Genomic DNA, 24,564 nt, shown 5'->3' with positions numbered 1-24,564 from the left:
CAGTCTCAAGCTGCACCAGGGGAAGTTTAGGCTCAAGGTGAGGAGAAAGTTCTTCCCAGAGAGAGCGGTTAGCCATTGGAATGTGCTGCCCAGGGAGGTGGTGGAGTCCCCATCCCTGGAGGTGTTCATGAGGGGACTGGATGTGGCACTTGAAGCCATGGTTTGGTCATGAGGTCTTGGGTGACAGGCTGGACTTGATGATCTTTGAGGTCTCTTCCAACCTTATTGATTCTATGATTTTATTTGGGGGTGTGACTCCAGGCACCACAACTTTGGCCGTGAATACTTGGCTGTGACCCACATTATGCAGTCACCAGGAATCACCATCACTGGAGGTGTTCAGGAGGAGACTTGATGGGGTGCTTGGTGCCATGGTTGAGTTGATTAGGTGGTGTTGGGTGATAGGTTGGACTCGATCTCAAAGGTCTTTTCCAACCTGGTTAATTCAATTCAATTCAATTCAACCTGGTCTATTCTATTCTCTTCTATATTCTATTCTCTTCTATATTCTATTCTCTTCTATATTCTATTCTCTTCTATATTCTATTCTCTTCTATATTCTATTCTCTTCTATATTCTATTCTCTTCTATATTCTATTCTCTTCTATATTCTATTCTCTTCTATATTCTATTCTCTTCTATATTCTATTCTCTTCTATATTCTATTCTCTTCTATATTCTATTCTCTTCTATATTCTATTCTCTTCTATATTCTATTCTCTTCTATATTCTATTCTCTTCTATATTCTATTCTCTTCTATATTCTATTCTCTTCTAATTCTAATTCTATCCTATTCTATTCTCAAGTGATAGGGATGGGTATTTATTGTTTGTGTTATGACATTGATAGGGATGGGTATTTATTGTTTGTGCTATGACCTTGTCTGGGGATCCAGCTGAGCAGTGCCTGCTGCTTCTAGACACAGCTTGTGCATGTGGGGAGAAGTGGGCTTTGCCCTTCTGCACCCTTTGGCCAGGTGAGAGGCAGAAATGGAAGGGGAGCTGGCAGGACCAAGCCCTGTGCTGACCACCCCACAGCACCTGGAGATGTGTAGAATTTAGGAAATAAGCCAAATATAACTCTTTGAAAGGAGGCATCCAGGCAGGGAGTTTGGGGATTTCATTGCTTTGGAGGTCAGTAGGGGTTAGCACAGCCCCTGCCTCCTGGGCAGGGTCCCTTGGGCTTGGGCTGTGGGGTGAGACCCATCCTGCTCCTGGCTGCTGGCTGATAAGCTGTGTCTCAGCTGGTTGCTTTCACAGGAGTTATTTTCAACCAAGCAAGCATATTAGGCAGCCAGCTTAGGGTCTAGGGTTTGACTGTAGTATCTAGAGCAATTAGAGCAATTTAGTTTTGCAGATGTAATGGGACAGCAGCCTGCTGGCTTCAGCTGGAGCTGCACTTGTGTAAGAATCCAGGGCTTTTGTGGGGGAGATTCAGCTTACTGCTTCTCTGCCTCCTGCTGAGACATCTCTTTGAGTCTTGTGTCCTCTAAGTATTTCTGATATCCTTCTCTGGCCGACACTGCTGCTGGCTGTGGAGTTCTGAGGTTTGGGAACAAAAGTGAGAGTCCTGAATTGGAGTTAATGCTCTTCAGTCCAGTCTCTGGAGAAGACTTATCTAACAGCCATTTGCACATCCATACTAGGTAACAGAAACCCTGGAGGGGCTTCTCCTGGCATTTCTTCTACTGACTTCTCTTTCATCTCCAAGCCCTGCTTCTGAGGAAGCCACTGGCCCTAAATCCTGGTGTAAGCAGCTGCATTTCTGTTGGGCCAACAGCCCTCCTAAGAACTACCTTAGCTTGGATTCAAGGTTTTTGGCAGACTTGCTATGAAAGTTCAGGTTGTTTCTGAGAGCTGGGCAGCTATGGACAAGCTAGGGTGCCAGTGCTGTAGAAGTGTCCTACACTCAAGCTTTTATGTGCTGTTGTAGGAATGCCTGTGGCTGCTGTGAAGAAGGAACAAGAGGAGTGATGGGACAGAGGCTGAACCCTTGTGCAGTCCTTAAGTCTTAACCAGGCAGCACCTGGGGCAGAGCACAGACTCATAGAATTGTTTCAGCTGGAAAAGATCTCTGTGGTCATAGAGTCCACCCCATGCCACCATGACCACTAAACCATGTCCCAGAGAACCATGTCTACACGTCTTTTGAATGCCTGCAGGGATGGTGACTCTACCACCTCTCTGGGCAGCCTGTTCCAATGCCTGACCACTCTTTCATAGCCCAGGCTGGGTCCTGCCTTCCACCCTTGTTCACTGCCACATGGCTGCTCAAGGACTATTGGTGCATCTAAGTGAATCCATGGACATGGAAAATACCTCTCCTTAAAATGTAACTTCAGCTTAGAGATCATCTCCCTGAACACACCCTGGGCTTTGTCCTCCTGCTCTGGGTTATTCATACCTTTCACACTGGTGCTATTTCAACTACCTCCTGAAAGGCAGAGCTTTGGCTTTCCAAAGCAGAGTGTTGGGGTGGTGGCTTTGGTTTCCCCAGTGCTCAGAGTTCTCTGTGTGTCCAGAGAAGGGCAACAAATCTGGGGAGGGGTTTGGAGCACAGCCCTATGAGGAGAGGCTGAGGGAGCTGGGGTTGCTTAGCCTGGAGAAGAGGAGGCTCAGGGGAGACCCTATGGCTGTCTACAACTCCCTGAAGGGAGGTTGTAGCCAGGTGGGGGGTGGTTTCTTCTCCCAGGCACCCAGCACCAGAACAAGAGGACACAGTCTCAAGCTGCACCAAGGGATGTTTAGGTTGGGTGTTAGGAAGAAGTTCTTCACAGAGAGAGTGACTGGCCATTAGAATGTGCTGCCCAGGGAGGTGGTGGAGTCACCACCACTGGAGGTGTTTAGGAAGAGCCTGGATGGGGTGCTTGGTGCCATGGTTTAGTTGATCAGATGGTGTTGGATGATAGGTTGGACTCGATGATCTCAAAGGTCTCTTCCAACCTGGTTAATTCTAATTCTTTTGTCTGCCCCTCTGCTGCTTTTCCCAAGCCCAACCCAGCCATGTGGGCAGGGATTCATGCCTTGGTTGGGGTTCTCTCATTTAATTTTCATGCATCATTTATAGCTTGCTGCAGTGATTTCATGAAGTGAATGTATGTAGTTAACTCGGGGCAGGGGGGGCGGCGGGGAGCTGGGAACACAGCTGAGGCAGAAGGCTTGCTCCCTGCCTTGGTCATTGTTTGCTGTACTTGGAGTGTGCTGGTGAGAAACTGCTTCTGAACCAAGCACTCAGATTTATTACTATTTTTTCCCTCATGGAACTTCATTGAGCAGGGAGACCTGGAGGTGACTGACTTCAGAGGAGCGCAGGGCTCTGCTCCTGTGAAGCTGAAAAACAACACCCAGCTGCCAGCAGGAGTTTACACAGCAACCCTGCCTTCTGGGGTGGGCAGCCACACTCAGTCCTTGTGTTGTCCCCCTCCTTGGCCTTTGTTGGGCAAAAGCAGGCATCCAGGGGAGCTGGTGGAGAGATCTGGGGGGTATAGCTGAGAGCGGTTGTCCTCCCTTCCCTGCCCTTTCCTTTTTCATGGGGCTGACCATTCATATTCTTCATTTGTTTGATATAGTTGAGAGATTTGGTTAAGCTCAGAGTGTGCAGTGATTGCATTTCTGCTCCAGCTGCTTTCATTAAGTTGTTTGCTGGGTTGGTGTGTCTCATGTCATGCTGGAAATGACAAATGAGGAGAATGAGCCTGCCCTTATTGATTTCCATCTGGTTAGACTGGCAGTGCTTGGAAATGGCACAGGAACTGTGTCTCATTTGACGTGCCACATGTTCATGGGCATGTGCCACTGCTGGGAAGGTGATGGAGCAGCTGCACAGATGGCCTTAAGCAGAGGTGGCCATCCAACTATCACAGACCCCAGGGCAAGGACTAGATATGAACAGCCAAGTTTGATTTGTTGCTTCTGTTGAGCCAATTCTATTCTATTCTTGTAAGAGATGCCCAGCTTCCATGGACCACAGGGGTGGGACTTGCACTGAATAGAATAGAATAAACTTCTTCACAGTATAGCTAAGGCTGGAAGAGACCCCAAGGATCATCGAGTCCAACCTGTCTCCACAGACCTCATGACTAGACCATGGCACCAAGTGCCACATCCAATCCCCTCTTGAACACCTCCAGGGATGGGGACTCCACCACCTCCCTGGGCAGCACATTCCAATGACGAACGACTCGCTCAGTGAAGAACTTTCTCCTCACTTCGAGTCTAAACCTCCCCTGGCACAGCTTGAGACTGTGTCCCCTTGTTCTGATGCTGGTTGCCTGGGAGAAGAGACCAACCCCCTCCTGGCTACAACCACCTTTCAGGTAGTTGTAGAGGGCAATGAGGTCACCCCTGAGCCTTCTCTTCTCCAGGCTAAGCAACCCCAGCTCCCTCAGCCTCTCCTCACAGGGCTGTGCTCCAGACCCCTCCCCAGCCTTGTTGCCCTTCTCTGGACATGTTCAAGTGTCTCAATGTCCTTCTTAAACTGAGGGGCCCAGAACTGGACACAGGACTCAAGGTGTGGCCTAACCAGTGCTGAGTACAGGGGCACAATGACCTCCCTGCTCCTGCTGGCCACACTTTTCTTGCTGCACCCCAGGATGCCATTGGCCTTCTCGGCCGCAAGGGCACATTGCTGTCCCATGGAGTACTTGCTGTCCAGTCCTATCCTTGAAGGCAACCAGTGAATGTGGTTCTGCCATGAGATTTGGGAAGGGGAATCCTTTGAGAGGGCAAGAGGATAGCAAGCAGATCTAATTCTTCATGCAGTGAAAGATGCTCTGTATCCCAGTCCAGCAAGCAGTGCTAAGGAGCTGTGTTATGACCTTGTCTGCTGTTAGCAGCTTACACAGCCTGCCAAGGAGAAACCAGCCTGTGTTACAAGGGCCATATGGTATTGTCCTAACCCAGTGTGTAAATCCCTAATACAATTAGAAGATCCAGCTTCCATGCTGAATTAGAGCCTCTGTGCTGCTTTATCTTGAGGAAATTCTGGATCATTCAAAACTGTTGATACCAGGAAGGAAAAGGAAAAAATGCCTGTGAATGGGAAAGGGCTGGGGTCTGCCAGCCTCCTGGGTGGGACATCCCTTGTGGTGGCTTCTGCTGTGAGAAAGCCCATTGCTGCTTCCCACAGCCCCTTGGGAGCTGCCTGGAGCTGGCCCTTGGGTGCTGGCTGTCCAACCTTGCAGTAGCAGATGTCTGTTTTCATAGAACCATTTAGGTTGGAAGAGACCTTTTAAGATCATAGAGTTCAGCTCTGAACCCAGCTCTGCCAAGTCCACCACTAAACCCTGTCACTGGGCACCACCTCTACACATTCTTGAAATACCTCCAGGGATGGTGACTCAAGCACCTGCCTGGGCAGCCTGTTCTAAGAGAACAAGCTCCTGCTCCTGTTTGATCAGAGAGAGTTTGTGCAGGACTCCTGAGCAAGGTCAAGGTTTCTATAGGAGGCCAAGAGCAGCTATTGTTAGCAAAGGAGGGTTTGGAGAATAGAAGCAGCCTTGTACTCTCAGCTTCCTCTTCCTTGTTGGATTTTGTCTGGATCAGATGTGTGAATGCAGGAGGGAAAGGGCTGCCTGATATCTTTATTGATGATCTGGATGAGGGGATTGAGTCCGTTATCAGTAGATTTGCAGCAAGTTGGAAGCAGATGTTGATCTGCTAGAGGGCAGAAGGGCTCTGCAGAGTGACCTTGCCAGGCTGGACAGATGGGCAGAGTCCAACAGGATGGCATTCAATGAGTCCAAGTGCCAGGGGCTGCACTTTGGCCATGACAACCCCAGGCAGAGCTACAGGCTGGGGACAGAGTGGCTGGAGAGCAGCCAAACATAAAGGGACCTGGGGGTGCTGGTTGACAGCTGGCTGAACATGAGCCAGCAGTGTGCCCAGGTGGCCAAGAAGGCCAATGGCATCCTGGCCTGCATCAAGAATAGTGTGGCCAGCAGGAGCAGGGAGGTCTTTGTGCCCTGTGCTCAGCACTAATTAGGCCACACCTTGAGTCTTGTGTCCAGTTCTGGGCCCCTCAGTTTAAGAAGGACATTGAGACACTTGAACATGTCCAGAGAAGAGCAATGAGGCTGGGGAGGGGTCTGGAGCACAGCCCTGTGAGGAGAGGCTGAGGGAGCTGGGGTTGCTTAGCCTGCAGAAGAGGAGGCTCAGGGGAGACCTTCTTGCTCTCTACAACTACCTGAAGGGAGGCTGTAGCCAGGTGGGGGTTGGTCTCTTCTCCCAGGCAAGCAGCACCAGAACAAGAAGACACAGTCTGAAGCTGTGACAGGAGAGGTTTAGGCTGGAGATGAAGAGAAAGTTCTTCCCAGAAAGAGAGATTGACCATTGGAATGTGCTGCCCAGGGAGGTGGTGGAGTCACCATCCCTGGATGTGTTTAGGAAGAGCCTGGATGGGGTGCTTGGTGCCATGATTTAGTTGATTAGGTGGTGTTGGGTGATAGGTTGGACCTGATGATCTTTGAGATCTTTTCCAATCTGGTTAATTCTAATTCCTGAACTGGTGCTACAAATGGTTCAGTCAGCCATCAACCAGGAGAAGGGAAGAGAAAAATCAAAGCAAGCTAACAGGCTGGGTCAGGGATTTTTCTCCAAGTTTGACTTTTACTGGTAGGGACTTATCCATTGCAGGGATAAAGACTTGGTTTGTTTGCAGCCTTTTGGGTCCCCATATCTCTATTATTCCTCCCCAGACTGCCTTCTCCATCATCATTAGTTAATGAAAGGTGGTTGGGTGGTGGAGCTCCCTGGCATAGGGCTTTTGCATAGCACAGTTTGAATTGGAAGGGACCTTTAAAGGTCATCCATTCCAACCACCCTGCAATGAGCAGGGACATCTCTGCGTAGATCAAGGCATGCTGAGTTGGTGAGGTGCACCTCAGTCCACCACCACCTCTAGATTTCTCTTTGGGCTGTAGTTTAAAATGTCTTTCCCTGCTAATATCTGCAGTCATGACTTGAGGGCCCCTTCCAAAAGAGAACTCAGGATCTTTGGGGTCCCACAGCAGCCCATTGTGGGGAGAGTCATGGGGAGATGCTGCAGTAAGCTCGACCTCCAGACCTTGTGGGTGGGTTTGAGAAGCCATGGCTAGAGCCAGTCCCCATCAACAGATCCTCTTGAAGATGTCCCTCTTAAAGAAATGTAAAACAAGTGAAAATTGCCAATTGGGACTATTTTTTTGGAGAGACTTGGGACATTATGCACCAGAACCTGCTGCTTTGTAAAGCTCAGAGGAGTTCAGCAAGAAACGCCTGAGAATGCAGGTACTTGCAGCTCTGGGCAGGGGCAGGACATGAAGCCAGAGTGCTGAGCACTGCAGCTGAAGGCTGGGCTGTTGGGCTCTGGGTCCTTTGATCCGTTCCCTGGGCTCCTTGGTGGCTTGTCTCATTTTCTGGACCACTGCAGTCTCTGGCTGTTAGGCTCATCCCTCTGAGTACAGACCTTTCCTTAACCTGATGCACTTTGGGCTTTTTTTCTTGTTTGACCTGCCCTGGAGAAGCTGCTGGAAAGGCCCTGGGGAACATACAAATTCCCCTCTTTATTCCAGTGTCTGAACCTCTCCAAGGGATACCACTTTAGCTGCAGGTGAGAAGAAAAATGACCACCTTTTATTACTAAACCCTGATGAATACCACGGGAGGTACATGGCTGTGCTTAATGACATGGCCATGGCAGTCTGAGGTTGAGGGTTGGACTTGACCTTGGAGGTCTGTTCCAACTGAAACAATTCCATGGTTCCATAATTCTCCTATCAGCATTGAGGGTCAGCCTGGAAGTGGGCTGAGACATGCTCTCCTTTGCTCTACAGCTATTGCAAATCATTTCTCCCTGCTTCCCTTTCTTCCTCTCCTCGAGCTGGCTGGGGAGTGTCGTGCCCTGCTTTGTTCATCTCACAGAGAGATATTATTGCTCTTACTTGCTTTGCTGGAAAGTGCCAGCCAGGCATTCAGTGAAATCATCTGCCTTTTATCCGAGCTGGGGGGAATGTGGCTTTCCTCTGAGTAGTTACAGAGTTGTTCAATCCGAGCAGATGCCTGGTCTGACTGCACAAAGCCTGGGTTTGGGCTGTGTCATCCTCTCTCTTTTTCATGCAGACCTATTTCCAAGCAAATAGCTCTGTGCTGGAGCATGCATTTGCAAAGTGTGAGCCCAGCTCTGCCCACTTGCTGCAGGAGACCAGGAGATGGGAGCCATTTACCCCAGGGCTTGGCAGGTGGTGGTTGTCATCCTTTCCCTAGGAGGAGAGGCTGAGGGAGCTGGGGTTGTTTAGCCTGGAGAAGAGGAGGCTCAGAGGAGACCTCATTGCTGTCTACAACTACCTGAAGGGAGGTTGTAGCCAGGAGGGGGCTGGTCTCTTCTCTCAGGCAAACAGCACCAGAACAAGAGGACACAGTCTCAAGCTGTGCCAGGGGAGGTTTAGGCTGGAGGTGAGGAGAAAGTTTTTCCCAGAAAGAGTAATTCGCCATTGGGATGTGCTGCCCAGGGAGGTGGTGGAGTCCCCATCCCTGGAGGTGTTCAAAAATGGATTGGATGTGGCACTTGGAGCCATGGTTTAGTTAGTCATGAGGTCTGTGGTGACAGGTTGGACTTGATGATCTCTGAGGTCTTTTCCAACCTTACTGATTCTATGATTTAGAAGCTGAAGGAGGGAAATGCCATGTGGTGATGTGTGTGAAGAAGAAATACACTTTTAGGAAGAGCTGCTGGATACTGCAGAGGGCACAACCCAGGCCTCAGCCCAGTGAATCCTCTGTCCCCATGTCCCTGCTGCCATGAGGGGGCTCATCTTGCTGGGCTGGGAGCTGCTATCTCCAGAGACATTTCACCTTTTCTGGCAGCCTGTGTCAGGATGAGAAAGAACTTGTTCACTCTGAGGGTCACAGAGCACTGGAGCAGGCTCCCCAGAGAGGTTGTGGAGTCTCCTTCTCTGGAGACTTTCAAGCCCCATCTGGATGCACTCCTGTGTGACCTGTGCTGGATTCTATGCTCCTGCTCTGGCAGTGGGGAGAGAAGAGGAGTGTGCCAGGCTGGATCACGGCACAGAGCATTATGAACAGCTCTGATTATGACAGAAAAGGCTTTGCTGCTCCAGACAAGCAAGGACTAAGCACCAATATTTTTGTTCTCCCAGTGGCAGCTACGTGCTGACACCAGTCCTGCCCTAAACATCTCCACATTATTTCCCTTGGGCAAGAAAAGGGTCCAAACATCAAGGGAGGTGATGGGAAGCTGAGAGAGGGAAGCAAGGGAAGCACATTCCCACTGCCAGAGCTGTGTGATGATCTCTGGAGGTGCCTTCCAATCACTAACAACCTGTGATCCTGCATGATCCTCTGATGGGTAAAGGGCAATGCCAGCCCACTTTCCCCAGCTCCCTGCAGCTGTGTGTGCAGCAGCCCCCGGGCACAGGCTCTGCATTAGGGACAGAGACTTCTCTCTTACTGTGACCATCTGGCAGCAGGTTTGTGTGCACAACTTGCATTTGTTTGGCTGGCTGGAACTGCTGTAGTGCATTGGTTACCTGAAGCTTTCACTGAGGTGGGACTTTCAGAGGCCTCATTGCTGCTTGTTCAGAGCTTGGCTTCCCTGAGCCTGTAGTCAGGTCAGCTCACTTTCTGTGCTTTCAAAAGCTGGGGAAGTTCTTAGGAATGGAATGGAATGGAATGGAATGGAATGGAATGGAATGGAATGGACCAGGTTGGAAGAGACCTTCGAGATCATCGTATCCAACCTATCACCCAACACCACCTAATCAACTAAACCATGGCGCCAAGCACCCTGGCAAGTCTCCTTCTAAACACCTCCAGGGATGGTGACTCCACCACCTCTCTGGGCATCCCATCCCAATGGGCAATCACTCTCTCTGTGTAGAATTTCTTCCTAACCTCCAGCCTAAACCTCCCCTGCTGCAGCTTGAGACTGTGTCCTCTTGTTCTGGTGCTGGGTGCCTGGGAGAAGAGACCAACCCCCACCTGGCTACAACCTCCCTTCAGGGAGTTGTAGAGAGCAAGAAGGTCTTCCCTGAGCCTCCTCTTCTCCAGGCTAAGCAACCCCAGCTCCCTCAGCCTCTCCTCACAGGGCTGTGCTCCAGACCCCTCCCCAGCTTTGTTGCCCTTCTCTGGACACCTTCCAGCAACTCAACATCTTGCCTAAACTGAGGGGCCCAGAACTGGACACAGGACTCAAGGTGTGACCTAACCAGTGCAGTGTACAGGGGCAGAATGACCTCCCTGCTCCTGCTGGCCACATTGTTCCTGATGCAGGCCAGGATGCCATTGGCCCTCTTGGCTGCCTGGGCACACTGCTGGCTCATGTTCAGCCTACCATCGACCAGTACCCCCAGGTCCCTCTCTGCCTGGCTGCTCTCCAGGCACTCTGACCCCAGCCTATGTGATGGTTGCAACCCTGGAACATCTTTACCACGAGGACAAGCATATACTCATTCCATCAGGGGTGAAATTGTGGAAAGCTCTTTCACTGAAATGGCCAATGCAGTGGCAATAAATTCAGAGGAGATGGCCATTGTCTGTTGATTGACCTTCTGGGTGCATTAAATAGCTTCTGCTTTTGCCTTGAGGCGTCTGGCTGCCTGACATGGCCAATTATCCTATGATAACATCTACTTCATTGGCTCTTACTGCTTCATTATGAAGCTGCTCTAGCTGAGAAGACATTGTGATTTGCAGGCAAACGTTCTCAGAAAGGGAGATTACTCCTTGGGGCAGTGTGGTTTGTCTGTGATGCAGAGGACAGGACATATGGAAGGTCTTTTCCAGCTCCTGGGAGCAGCTCACACAGCTCTGGCAGTGGGAATGTGCTTCCCTTGCTTCCCTCTCTCAGCTTCCCATCACCTCCCTTGATGTCTGGACCTTTTTCTTGCCCTAGGGAAATAATGTGGAAATATTTAGGGCAGGATTGGTGCCAGCATGTAGCTGCCACTGGGGGAACAAAAATATTGGTGCTTAGTCCTTGCTTGTCTGGAGCAGCAAAGCCTTTTCTGTCATAATCAGAGCTGTTCACAGCGCTCTGCGCCGTGATCCAGCCTGGCACATTCCTCCTCTCTACGTTGCTAGAAGGAAGGAGAGCCTCTTTGCAAAAGCTCTTTATCCTTCCACTCATCTTCTCCTCTTGGCCTACAGTGGAGTGGAGCTTATGGCCATGGCAGTGAGTGGTGCCAGTGCAGAAGGGAATGCTGCACATCAGAAGCCTGCTGCCTTTGCATGTTCCAAAGATGATGCCAGTGCTTGGGGCTCTGCTGATTTTGCTCAGTGCCCCATTCCTCGAGTCCTGTGGACATGAGAGGCTCCACACTTCCACTGAAAAAGGGACAGTAGTCCCTGGGGAGGGTGCAAAACCATGGAATACTGATTATCTTGGGCAAAGAGTTTTCATTTCCTCTTTAGAGTGGCCAGCCAAGCAAAGGGCTGCTGGGGAGGTGCAGCTTCTCTTCTGGAGTGGTGGGGAGAGCCCATCCTCCCTCTGCCACCAACTGCAGGCCTGCCAGCACATTGTGGGGTTGTGTCCATGTGGATAAGCTACAGACTCCAAAGTTTGCATGCATGTTGCCTGTAGGAGCCAACAGGGAGATTTTGGGGGCCCCAAATCACCTTACATAGTGAATATAATATGAGGTTGTGCGTTTGCTGGGGCATTCTCCTTGAGCCAAAGCCCTGGGGAGCTGCCCTGTATGTAGTATCACCAGACAGCAGGGTCCTGCCCCAGGGTGAGGGTCTGCTTGCCCCACTGACCTGTATGCTGCCCAGCTAACAGCAGCACCCAGCCTGCAGGCAGGACAAGGGAGGAGCCCTTTTGCTGCTGGAGCTTTGTCCATGGCTGGAGGACGACTATGGTGTGGATGGGAGCAGCTGGATAGGGGAGATCAGAGGCTTAAGGAAGCCAGGGGAAATCAGTCGGGCCTGGCACAGCTGAAGAAGGAAGATCAGAGTCTCAAAGCAGCTGGGGGGAAGATTGGATTAGTAGTTTGGAGGTCAGAAGCCTGGACCAACTGGGAAGGGTGGATCAGACACGTGAGGAGATCAGAAACCCCGCGGGCACACAAGGGGGTTTGGATGGGTCAGGACAGCTCACAGAGGACAGGCTGAGAGACCTCCAGGCTCCAGCCTGGAAAAGAGCAGACTGGGGTGGCATCTTCTCAATGCTGATCAATAGTTAAAGGGTGGAAGTCAAAAAGAAGAGGCTGGGCTCCTTTCAGTGATGCCCAGTGTTAGGACAAACCAAAACCCTGGAGGTTTCACTTGAACTTAAGGAGAAACTTCTTTGCTGTGAGGGTGACAGAGCCCTGGAGCAGGCTGCCTAGAGGGGTTGTGGAGTCTCCTTCTCTGGAGAGATTCCAAACCCAGCTGGATGACTCTGCTTTAGAAGGTGTGTTGTGCCTGGACAAGAGGAGGCTCAGGAGAGACCTTCTTGCTGTCTACGACTACCTGAAAGGAGGTTGTAGCCAGGTGGAGGTTGGTCTCTTCTCCCAGACAAGCAGCACCAGAACAAGAGGACACAGTCTCAAGCTGTGCCAGGGGAAGTTTAGGCTGGAGGTGAGGAGAAAGTTTTTCCCAGAAAGAGTAATTTGCCATTGGAATGTGCTGCCCAGGGAGGTGGTGGAGTCCCCATCACTGGAGGTGTTCAAAAAAGGCTTGGATGTGCCACTTGGAGCCATGGTTTAGTTGTCAGGAGGTGCTGGGTAATAGGTTGGACTTGATGATCTCTGAGGTCTTTTCCAGCCTGATTGATACTGTGAGTCTGTCATGTAAGCTGTGCCTGCCAACTTGTGGTGCTAGGCAAGCTCCTGGAAGGTGGCTTAAATGCAAAGCCAAGACAATCCCATGCAGAAAGATAACAGCTGAGAAAGTGGGGACCTGTAAAACCTTTGAGCCATGTTATTTGCTAAGCTGGCAGAAGTGCATAAATTTATGAACAGGGGAAATCCCTTCTGTATTCACAGGGTTTCATAGTTAAATAAATATAGTTCAGGATAAGAAGAGTTTAAAGGGAATTTGAGAACATAATGAAGCTCAGAGAATTAACTGAATGGCTTTCATTTGAGATTACAAAACCACAGTGTAATATGATGTTTAAATACCAGTGTGGCTTCACTGTTACATAAAATAACCAAACTGAGATAAAACCACTGTTCTGTCCTAGCACTGGCTGCTAATCTTATTACTGAATTAATATAACCACCTACACTGTGATCATGTTTTTTTTTTCCCCTAACTGGGCAGACTGGAATCATAGACACTTGAGCATGCCCTGAGAAGGGCAATGAGGCTGGGGAGAGGCCTCGAGCACAGCCCTGTGAGGAGAGGCTGAGGGAGCTGGGGTTGCTTAGCCTGGAGAAGAGGAGGCTCAGGGGAGACCTTCTTGCTCTCTACAACTCCCTGAAGGGAGGTTGTAGCCAGGTGGGGGTTGGTCTCTGCTCCCAGGTAACCAGCACCAGAACAAGAGGATACAGTCTCAAGCTGGGGAGGTTTAGGCTGGAGGTGAGGAGAAAGTTCTTCACAGAGAGAATTGTTCACCATTGGAATGTGCTGCCCAGGGAGGTGGTGGAGTCCCCATCCCTGGAGGTGTTCAAGAGGGGATTGGATGTGGCACTTGGTGCCATGGTCTAGTCATGAGGTCTGTGGTGACAGGTTGGACTCGATGATCTTTGAGGTCTCTTCCAACCTTGGTGATTCTGTGATAGAATCACTTGAGTTGGAAAAAACCTTCAAGATCATAAAATCCAACTGTTCTCTAACTCTTCTAAGGCTGGTGCTAAACCATGGCCCTCAGCACCACATCTCTGCATCCTTTAAACACTTCCAGGGATGGGGATTCAACCACCTCCCTTAGGAGCCTGTTCCAGTGTTTGAGAACCCTTTGTGTGAAGAAACTTCTTCTCATGTCCAACCTAAACCTCCCCTGGTGCAACTTGAGGCTATGTCCTCTTGTCTCACAGATGACACTAGAGAGAAGAGACTGATCCCCCACCTCCCTAACTTCATTTCTGGGAGTTGCAGACAGCAATGAGGTCTTCCCCCCCAGCCTTCTTTTCTCCAGACTGAGCAACCCCAGTTCCCTCAACCATGCTTCACCAGATCTGTTCTCCAGAAGGGACTAAAGAAAACTGTAAAAGTGGAGCACATGTTGGTTTGAAGCTCATCAAGCTGCAAAGCCTGATGCAAAGCAAAGCTTATTGACCCAGGCTACGCTATGCTGACAAAATGCTGCTGTCCCAGCATTAGATGGGGCAGGACAGAGGCTTTGATTTGGAGGCACCTGGAAGAGGTTGGGAAGATGCTTTCCTACAGCTGGTGTCAGCCCTGGTGTAACACAGGGAAGACTTTGTGTTTCTGGGTAGGGAATGGGAGTTTAAACTCTGGAATTCATTGTAGGAGGTGAGGTGAGAGGGCTGAAGGTGAGCAGTGGCTGCTGGTTTCCAGAGGGAAAGCTCTTGTGGTCCATGTGGCTTCTGGTTAAAGGAAGGCATCCCGTGGGCTGGTGGTGCAGAGACTGCCTGCTGGGACATGATGTGTGCCATGATGGATTTATGTGACACTCCATTGCATCATTTCATGTGTTCTGAAAGGGGGGGAAAGTGAAGGATTTACTGTGGTTTTGTGGCTTTGCTCTACGTGCCTGAGTGCTGGGAGACTGGCAAAGCCCCCTGGCTTGGCTGCTGGCTTTCTCTGAGCCCTGCCCCCTTCTAACACAGTCATCCTTACTGCAGAATCACAGTGGGGATGGGGAGGCACATCTGAGAGCAGCAAATGCTCCCTGGCCCCATCCACAGCATCTCTGAGGGCAGCAGTGTCTCACCATAAGGATGCCAGGAGGAAGCAACGAGCTGTGAGCATCAGGAAGTTGGGGGCAAATAAGTTATGATAGAATGGTTTGGCTTGGAAGGGACCTTAAAGATCATCCAGTTCCATCCCCCACCCTGCCATAGGCAGGGACACCTTCCACTAGCCCAGGTTGCTCAGGGCTGTGTCCATTCTGGCCTTGGATACCTCCAGGGAGGGGGCATCCCCAACCTCCCTGGGCAACCTGTTCCAGAGTTTCACCACCCTCCAGTCTCAGTCTCCCCTCTTCCAGCTCAAAGCCATTGCCTCTTGTCCTAGCATTACATAAATGAGTAACAGTCAGAAAAATCCTCTGTGTGCTTTTTGAGTGACATTTCTGCCCACAGAATCCCCATTTATGTCTCATTTGGGATAAGAAAGATGCAGTGTAGTCAAATCAGGGACTGCTGGGGCTGCAGATGGCAGCAGGGTCCAGCACTGGGGCTGCTTGTTCATGGCATCTGCAGGTGTGGTGTACTCAGGACATTGGCAAGGCTCTTTGGGACTGCTCTTTGATGTTGTGCAGGAACAGTAGTAGTGACTATTTTCAGTGCCTTGGCATCTTCATAGAATCATAGAATTGACAGGGCTGGAAGGGACCTCAAGGATCATCAGTTCCAACCCCCCTGCCATGGCCAGGGACACCTCACACTACAGCAGGTTGCTCACAGCCACATCCAGCCTGGCTGCAAAAACCTCCAGGCAGGAGGCTTCCACCACCTCCCTGGGCAACCTGTGCCAGGCTCTCACCACCCTCATGGGGAACAACTTCTTCCTATCATCCAATCTCAATCTACCCATTTCTAGTTTTGCTCCATTCCCCCCAGTCCTATCACTCCCTGACACCCTCCAAAGTCCCTCCCCAGCTTTCTTGGAGCCCCCTGCAGATACTAGAAGGCCACAAGAAGGTCTCCTCAGAGCCTTCTCTTCTCCAGACTGCACAACCCCAACTCCCTCAGTCTGTCCTCACAGCAGAGCAGCTCCAGCCCTCTGCTCATCCTCATGGCCCTTCTCTGGACACCTTCCAGCACCTCCAGATCCTTCCTGTACTAGGGGCTCCAGAACTGGACACAGTGCTCCAGGAGTGGAGTAGAGGGGGAGAATCACCTCCCTCAGCCTGCTGGCTCTGCTTCTCTTGCTGCAGCCCAGGCTGTGGTTGGCTCTCTGGGCTGCAAGTGCTCACTGCTGGCTCCTGTTGAGCTTCTCATCCCCCAGCACCCCCAAGTCCTTTTCTTCAGGGCTGCTCTCAAGCCAGTCCCTGCCCAGCCTGTATGGGCATGAATCTTCTGGCTGCCTGAGTGGGGGCTCAGCTGTGCAGGGTGGGGGAGCTTGGTCGTGCACCCAGGTGTGTCACAGATCTTGTAGCATTATGTGCAAGAGATGCCCAAGGAAAACAAACAACTTCAAAGCCAAAAATGATTTGCTCAGCTTTGAATTAAGAGGAAAGGCATCTCCAAATGTTTTGAGCCCTGGAATAACGCTGCTCACCAAACCTGTACACCTAAAAAGGCCTCCTTTATGTGCCTATTACTTGGGTGACCAAAGTGCCAGGGTTTTACAAGAGCTGCTTATCCTTTGATAAAGCCAACCCCGGGTGGATTTACGCTGACAGCTTCAGATGCTGTGGAAACCTGAGCAACCTTTCAGCAGCCTGTGCTGCTTGCTGGGTCCTTCCTTAAGAGCAAGCCACAGAAGCATCTTTAGTAATTTAATGAGCAATAAAGGAGGCCATAAAAAAAAAAACCAACACAACAAACCAACAACAAAACGCAAGGATAATTAAATGCAATGATAGGTTTTTAGCACCCTAAATGGTTACCAGAAGTGCTTAATCAAGACTAAGGCTTGTGCTAGGCAGGATGAATAGCTCTTTGTTGCCCTGTAACAGAAAGCATTTAAAAATAAAGCACAAAGGAAGAGTTGGGATAGCAGTGGGATGACAGAATCATTAAAAATCATCTCTCAGCCCTGCCTCCTGATGCCCCTTCTGATGCTTGGGTGAAACAAACCGAAGGGAAATTAAGGGAGCTGCTTTGCAGGGTTGCTTTGATCCTCGGGAAAATCTTTATGAGAGGCCCTTTAATATCGTTTGGCTTCTGGATTTTGTGATAGGGGAAGAGGAACAAACAGATTGGCAGTGTTAAAGGTTAGTCAGTGATGCTTTCTGTGGGCAACGAAGTTGGTGAGGGGTTTGGAACACAAGCCCTATGAGGAGAGGCTGAGGGAGCTGGGGTTGCTTAGCCTGGAGGAGACTCAGGGGTGACCTTATTGCTCTCTACAACTACCTGAAGGGAGGTTGTAGACAGGAGGATGTTGGTCTCTTCTCCCAGGCAGCCAGTACCAGAACAAGAGGACACAGTCTCAGGCTGCACCAGGGGAGGTTTAGGCTGGATGTTAGGAAGAAGTTCTACACAGAGAGAGTGATTGCCCATTGGAATGGGCTGCCCAGGGAGGTGGTGGAGTCAACATCATTGGAGGTGTTCAGGAGGAGACTTGATAGGGTGCTTGGTGCCATGGGTTAGTTGTTTAGGTGGTGTTGGATTGGTTGATGCGTTGGACGCGATGATCTTGAAGGTCTCTTCCAACCTGGTTTGTTCTATTGTTTTTATTTTTACCTTCAGCCTACTGTTCTCAGCAGGTAAATCCTAGAGCATGAGCCACTGGGTACTTAGGCAGGACAAAGGGTACTTAGGCAGGACAAAGGGTACTTAGGCAGGACAACTGGTGCAAGACAGAGTGCAAAGAGTGGTGATCAATGGTGCCAGGTCCAGCTGGAGAGCTGTAACCAGTGGAGTCCCCCAGGGATCAGTGCTGCATCCTGTCCTGTTCAACATCTTCATCGATGATATTGATGAGGTCGCAGACAGAGTCTGCTCAGTGAGTTTGCTGATGCTACCAAACTGGGAGGCTTGGCTGAGATGCCTGAAGGCTGTGCAGCCTTTCAGGGAGACTTGGACAGACTGAGAGCTGGGCAGAGAGGAACCTAATGAGGTTCAACAAGGAAAAGTGCGAAGTTCTGCATCTGGGAAGGATGCTCCAGTACAGGTTAGGAGGTGGTCTGCTACAGAGCAGCCCTGTGGAGAGGGACCTGGGAGCCCTGGTGGACAAGTTGTGCATGGGACAGCAAGGTGCCCTGGTGGACAAGAAGGCCAATGGGGTCCTGAGGTGCATTCAGAGGAGTGTGGCCAGCAGATCCAGGGAGGTTCTCCTCCCCCTCTGCTCTGCCCTGGTGAGACCTCACCTGGAATATTGCATCCAGTTCTGGGGCCCCCAGTTCAAGAGGGACAGGGATCTGCTAGAGAGAGTCTAGCAGAGGGCTACAAGGATGGTGAAGGGACTGGAGTATGTGCCCTGTGAGGAGAGGCTAAGGGACCTGGGGCTGTTTAGTCTGGAGAAGAGAAGACTGAGAGGGGATTTCATAAATGCTTATAAATATCTGAGGGCTGGGGGTCAGGAGGGAGGGGAGAGGCTCTGCTCACTTGCACCCTGTGATAGGACAAGGAGCAGTGATATAAACTCCAGCACAGGAGGTTCCACCTCGACACAAGGAGGAACTTCTTTACTGTAAGGGTCACAGAGCCCTGGAGCAGGCTGCCCATGGAGGTTGTGGAGTCTCCTTCTCTGGAGACTTTCAAGGCCCATATGGATGCATTCCTCTGTGACCTGAGCTAGGCTGTATGGTCCTGTTCTGGCAGGGGTATTGGACTTGATCTCTTTGGGTCCCTTCCAACCCCTGAGATCCTGTGATCCTGTGAGGTGTGTGCTGGCAGGATGGAGTCTGCACACACTCCAAGCCCACCACTTCTCTCATTTCCACAGCACGAGGAGGAAGCTAGGAGGGTACCAGCATTGCCTCAGAGTTTTTCTTCACATAATAGTCTTTAGGAAAATCTGTGGATTAACTACACATTTTCATGCAGTAAAGTGATGCTAATTGTTTACACTAAGCCACATTTGCTTATGTAAATTGTCTTAATTGGAAAATTCTTTAGTGTATAATTGTGATAGAGAATTGAAGCAATGAGGAAATACAGAGGATGGCAAGGCATGTAATTTAGGGTGACCCGAAGAGTTAACTCAGTCACTGATTTCTCAGCTGGTACAAAACTAATTGCCCATTGCTACAAGAAGGATGTTGAGGAGCTGGAGCAGGTCCAGAGAAGGGCAAGGAAGCTGGGGAAGGGTCTGGAGGACAGGGCTGGGGAGGAGCAGCTGAGGGAGAAGAGGAGGCTGAGGAGAGACCTCATTGCTCTCCTCAGCTTCCTGAGAGTAGGTTGCAGTGATGTGGGGGTTGGTCTTTTCTCCCCAGTATCAGGTGACAGAATGAGAGAAAATGGCCTGAAATTGTGGCAGGGGAGGGTTAGGTTGGAGATTAAGGGAAGGGTCTTTGCTGCAAGAGTGGTCAGGCATTGGAACAGGCTGCCCAGATGGAATCACCATCCCTGGAGGAGTTCAGGAACCATGTGGACACTCTGGGACGTGGTTTAATGGCCATGGTGATGTTAGGTTGATGATCTTAGAGGTCTTTTCCAACCTCCATTGAACACACTCCAGTATATGCCTGTTCCTCTTGAACTGGAGAGCCCAGAACACAGGACCAAATACTCCAGGTGTAGTCTCACTGGGGCAGAGTAAAGAGGAAGGAGAACCTCCCTTCTCTTTTTTTAATTAGACTATTTTTCTTTTCCCTTAATTTTGCTTATTGGAATTCACATCATATTTTCTGAAGGGAGATTGTAGCCAGGTCTCTTCTCCCAGGCAACCAGCACCAGAACAAGAGGACACAGTCTCAGGCTGCACCAGGGGAGGTTTAGGCTGGATGTTAGGAAGAAATTCTTCATAGAGAGTGACTGCCCATTGGAATGGGCTGCCTGGGGAGGTGGTGGAGTCACCATCACTGGAGGTGTTTAGGAAGAGACTGGATGGGGTGCTTGGTGCCATGGGTTAGTTGGTTAGGTGGTGTTGGATGGTGGGTTGGACTCGATGATCTCAAAGGTCCCTACCAACCTGGTCTGGTCTGGTCTGGTCTGGTCTATTCTATTCTATTCTATTCTATTCTATTCTATTCTATTCTATTCTATTCTATTCTATTCTATTCTATTCTATTCTATTCTATTCTATTCTATTCTATTCTATTCTATTCTATTCTATTCTATTCTATTCTTTCTCTTCCTGTGCTGCTTCCTGAGACCCATTTCTCCAGCAGCCAGCTCCTCCTGACCCCCTCTTTCCCTGCTCTCTGGCAACCATGTGGCTTTACGATGGCACAGAATGAAAGTGGTCCCCAGATAACTGTTTGGGATAAGCAAACCGTGCAGCTTTAAATGGAATTATCTCAGCCCTGCTAGTAAATAATTTATAGGAGGCAGTAAATAAAATATGTCTCTGTGTTCTTTAAAAATAAATAAAACTAAAGAGTTGTCAGCTGGCAGCCCCCTGCTGTGGGGGTCTTAGCCCAGCACTTGCCCCACCACAGAGAACCTGATCAGGAATGATGGATAGGTGTGGTGCTGAGGGCCATGGTTTAGCACCAGGTTTGGTAGGTAGAGGATGGTTGGACTCGGTGATCTCAAAGCTCTTTTCCAACCAAAACAGTTCTGTGATTCTGTGAGATCTGGTGGGGAAAACATCTAAGGTCAGAAGAGCTGTGCTGATGGGCAGGGAGCCTGGGGGTGGCTATTTGCCGACCAGCTGCTGTCTGTGTGCATCTCTCTGTCTGCCTGTCCGTCCAGCGAGGCATTTCTGAGGTTGCACTCTAGTAACCTTGGCCATGAAACCTGCACCCACACTGCTTGAGCTGACTTTCCAAGGCACCCACAGTGTCACCAAGCCCCAGCCTCTGTCACTAATGGCAGTAATGGGAGCTGTGGGGCCAGGGCAGGTGGCAGCTCAGGGAGGGGTGCATCAGGGTGGAGGGGATGATGGATGACCGAGCAGGAGGATGAAGGGTGTAATGGATGGATGGATGGATGGATACTCAGAGGGGTGCACAGGGGTTGCTGGGTGCCTGGGCAGGGGGATGAAAGGTACCAGAGAGGGAGGGATGGGTGGATGGATGGATGAATGCTTGGGGGTGTGTTGAATGCCTGGGCAGGAGGATGAAAGGTACAATGGAGGGATGGATGGGGGAGTGCTCAGAGGGGTGCAGTAGGGAGGGAGGAATGCTGGATACCTGGGCAGGGGGATGAAGGATATGATGGATGGATGGATGGATGGATGCTCAGAGGGGTGCACTGGGGAAGGGGGGCAGTGCTGGGTGCCTGGGCAGGAGGATGAAGGGTACAATGGAGGGATGGATGGATAGATAAATGGATGGATGGGTGCTCAGAGGGGTGCACTAGGGAGGGAGGAATGTTGGATGCCTATTGTGACAGTTTCAAGCTATGACTTTGAAAGTTAGTTTTGTTAATGCTGGTGGGCTAAACTACCACACCTAGACAACGGGATGAAGGGTATCCTGGATGGATAGATGGGTGGATGGGTACCCAGAGCAGACTGCAGGGTCAGCTGCTGTACCCCTCCCCAAAGCTGCTTCCCCACCACTGCCGGCTCAGTGCCTTGGCCCCGTGACCCCAGAGGATGTGCTGCCCGATGGCGCCAGGGCTCGTCCCAGTCTAGCCCAGCGCAGCCCGGCCAGGGGAGGGGGCCGCAGCCGGTCCCCTACTGGCGTGGGGGAGCTCTGGCCGAGGAAGGCGGCAGGGGAGATTTACGATGCGGGAGGACAGAGCGTGAAAGCAGTATATCATCATCAGGTTGAGCTGAAAGAAAGAAAACATATCTTCAACAAAAAGAGGGGCTTCGCAATTCAGCTGCGTTGTTAGGACAACGCAAACTATCCTTGAGATGATTAGTTCCACTTCAAAGGCATTTACATTCAACAGGGGCAGACGCAGCCCTCTCTTTATGTCGCCAGAGGAGGGGGAGGTGGTGGGGGGGGAAATAAATAATAATTAAAAAAGAAAAAAAAGGGAAAAGAAAAAGACAAAGAAAGAGGAAAAAAGGTAGAAAGAAAGAGAAAAAGAACGAGAAAAAGAAGAAGAAAAAGAGGGGGGAAAGAAAAAAGATGAAAAAGAGAAAAAGAAGAAAGAGAAACAGAAGGGAGAAAAAGAGCAAGAGAAGGAGAAAGAAGGAAGAGAAAAAGAAGGGAGGAAAAGAGCAAGAGAAGGAGAAAGAGGGCAGAGAAACAGAAGGGAGGAATAGAGCAAGAGAAGGAGAAAGAAGGAAGAGAAACAGAAGGGAGGAATAGAGCAAGAGAAGGAGAAAGAGGGAAGAGAAACAGAAGGGAGGAAAAGAGCAAGAGAAGGAGAAAGAAGGCAGAGAAAAAGAAGGGAGGAAAAGAGCAAGAGAAGGAGAAAGAAGGCAGAGAAACAGAAGGGAGGAAAAGAGCAAGAGAAGGAGAAAGAAGGCAGAGAAACAGAAGGGAGGAAAAGAGCAAGAGAAGGAGAAAGAAGGCAGAGAAACAGAAGGGAGGAAAAGAGCAAGAGAAGGAGAAAGAAGGCAGAGAAACAGAAGGGAGGAAAAGAGCAAGAGAAGGAGAAAGAAGGCAGAGAAACAGAAGGGAGGAAAAGAGCAAGAGAAGGAGAAAGAAGGCAGAGAAACAGAAGGGAGGAAAAGAGCAAGAGGAGAAGAAGAAGGAAGAGGCAAGGAGGAGGCTGGGGAGGGTTTGTGCTAAGGAAAGTCCTATGTTTGCTGCTTTTATTTATTTTTCCTCCTTCGGGGGACACTTCTGCATGATAAACAGAGCACTCACAGCAGCTCCAGGGCTGCTGGCTGGGGAGGTGGGTTCAGGGCTTGGCTGGGACCCCCCCTGCTGCCCCTTCCAAATGGGAAGTGAAAAAACAACAATTTAAAAAGAGAGAGAAAGAGAGAGAGAGAGGGAGAGAAAAAAAGGATCCCCAACCTCAAGAGCTGTCTTTCCTGAGACATCTGTTATTAACTTGAGGAAGTGTGACATACGTTTGGTTAGCTCACAAAGACTCAAGGGATCCTGACAGAGCTTGGGAAAGGTTTGAAGGCTGAGGTGTCCCCACGCTGCTTGGGAATTGGCTCTGGTGTCGTGGCCTGGGCTGGCAACGAGGTTTGGGGTTATTTTTGTAGTTGAAATCATCTAAACTGCTTCCTGGAGGACTTGTCCTCAGCCAGACAGCAACAAGAGCCAAATGCTGCCTCAGTAGCAGCTGAAGAACCTGAGCTAGCACACCAACAACATGACCCAGGCCTTGCAACTGGACCAAGGCTGAAAGGGGAAAAGCTCCAAGGGAACTGAATCCCAGAAGAGGCTGAAGCTCAGCAACAGAGCACACAAGAGAGAGGCCCCTAGCCATCTCCAAGCCAAGGGCAAGCTCCAGATCATGAACTGTGCACAACAAGAGAGGCCCCTTAGCCCTCTCTGAGCCAAGGACTGTGTGGTGGGTTAACGCCCATCCTGATTTCTTTTTTTCCCCAGGCAACCAGCACCAGAACAGGAGGACACAGTCTCAAGCTGTGCCAGGGGAGGTTTAGACTCGAGGTGAGGAGAAAGTTCTTCACTGAGCGAGTCATTCGTCATTGGAATGTGCTGCCCAGGGAGGTGGTGGAGTCACCATCCCTGGAGGTGTTCAAGAGGAGACCGGATGTGGCTCTTGGTGCCATGGTCTAGTCATGAGGTCTGTGGAGACAGGTTGGACTGGGTGATCCTCGAGGTGTCTTCCAACCTTAGTTACACTGTGATACTGTGACTCCACATGGGGAAAACCCATTTGGTGTGTTCCAGGTTGTCCTGAGCTGCGAGGGGTTGAACGTAATGTGGGGGGGTGGAAAGAAGATGCTGGGCTTCACCCAGAGGCAACATTTACCATACCCTCCTCACTTCCCCAAAACCCAACCCATCTCCCCTTCCCCTGATCAAGTCTTGTGGCCAGCTGAGCACAGTCTTCTCTCCTGTTTCAAGACACATCACTTATTTTTGGCTCCAGGTTGACCTGGTCGTGGTGTTCTCATCATGTTTGGTGTTGGAAACCAAAATGCAAGCATGAAAAAAAAGAAACTGAAATGCAAACCCAGGTGCTTCTGTGAAGAGTTCTGAGGGAGCAGGGATTGTTTAGCCTGGAGAAGAGGAGGCTCAGGGGAGAGCTTATTGCTGTCTACAACTACCTGAAGGGAGGTTGTAGCTAGGAGGGGGTTGGTCTCTTTTCCCAGGCAACCAGCACCCCAACAAGAGGACACAGTCTCAAGCTGCACCAGGGGAAGTTTAGGCTGGAGGTGAGGAGAAAGTTCTTCCCAGAGAGAGTTGTTAGCCTTTGGAATGTGCTGCCCAGGGAGGTGGTGGAGTCACCGTCCCTGGAGGTGTTCAAGAGGGGATTGGACGTGGCACTTGGTGTCATGGTTTAGTCATGAAGTCTGTGGTGACAGGTTGGACTTGATGATCTCTGAGGTCTCTTCCAACCTTGGTGATTCTGCAATTCTCATCACCTGAAACGTTGCACCAGCACATGTGGGGGGGTGTGGTGTGTGAGCTGGGGGTCTCTGCTCTCCTCTTCCTGTTGCCAGTTTCTGCTCGACGTTTCACAGCTCATCCTTCGGGTCAGAACTCCTCATTCTCTGGGAGCAGAAAGCTGCAATTGTAAAAGATCCTGGGCAACAGTCTTGTCAAATGTTTTGTCTGTCTCCCCCAGCTATCTGGCCGCATATGAAGTGAATTATTCTCAATACTGGCGCTGATCAAAACCTCTTTCCTTCAAGCCGCTG

The sequence above is a fragment of the Dryobates pubescens genome, chromosome 18, assembly GCF_014839835.1.
Source record: "Dryobates pubescens isolate bDryPub1 chromosome 18, bDryPub1.pri, whole genome shotgun sequence".
NCBI lineage: Eukaryota > Metazoa > Chordata > Aves > Piciformes > Picidae > Dryobates > Dryobates pubescens.
The sequence above is the reverse complement of the archived record's forward strand: the minus strand, read 5'-3'. Positions refer to the sequence as shown.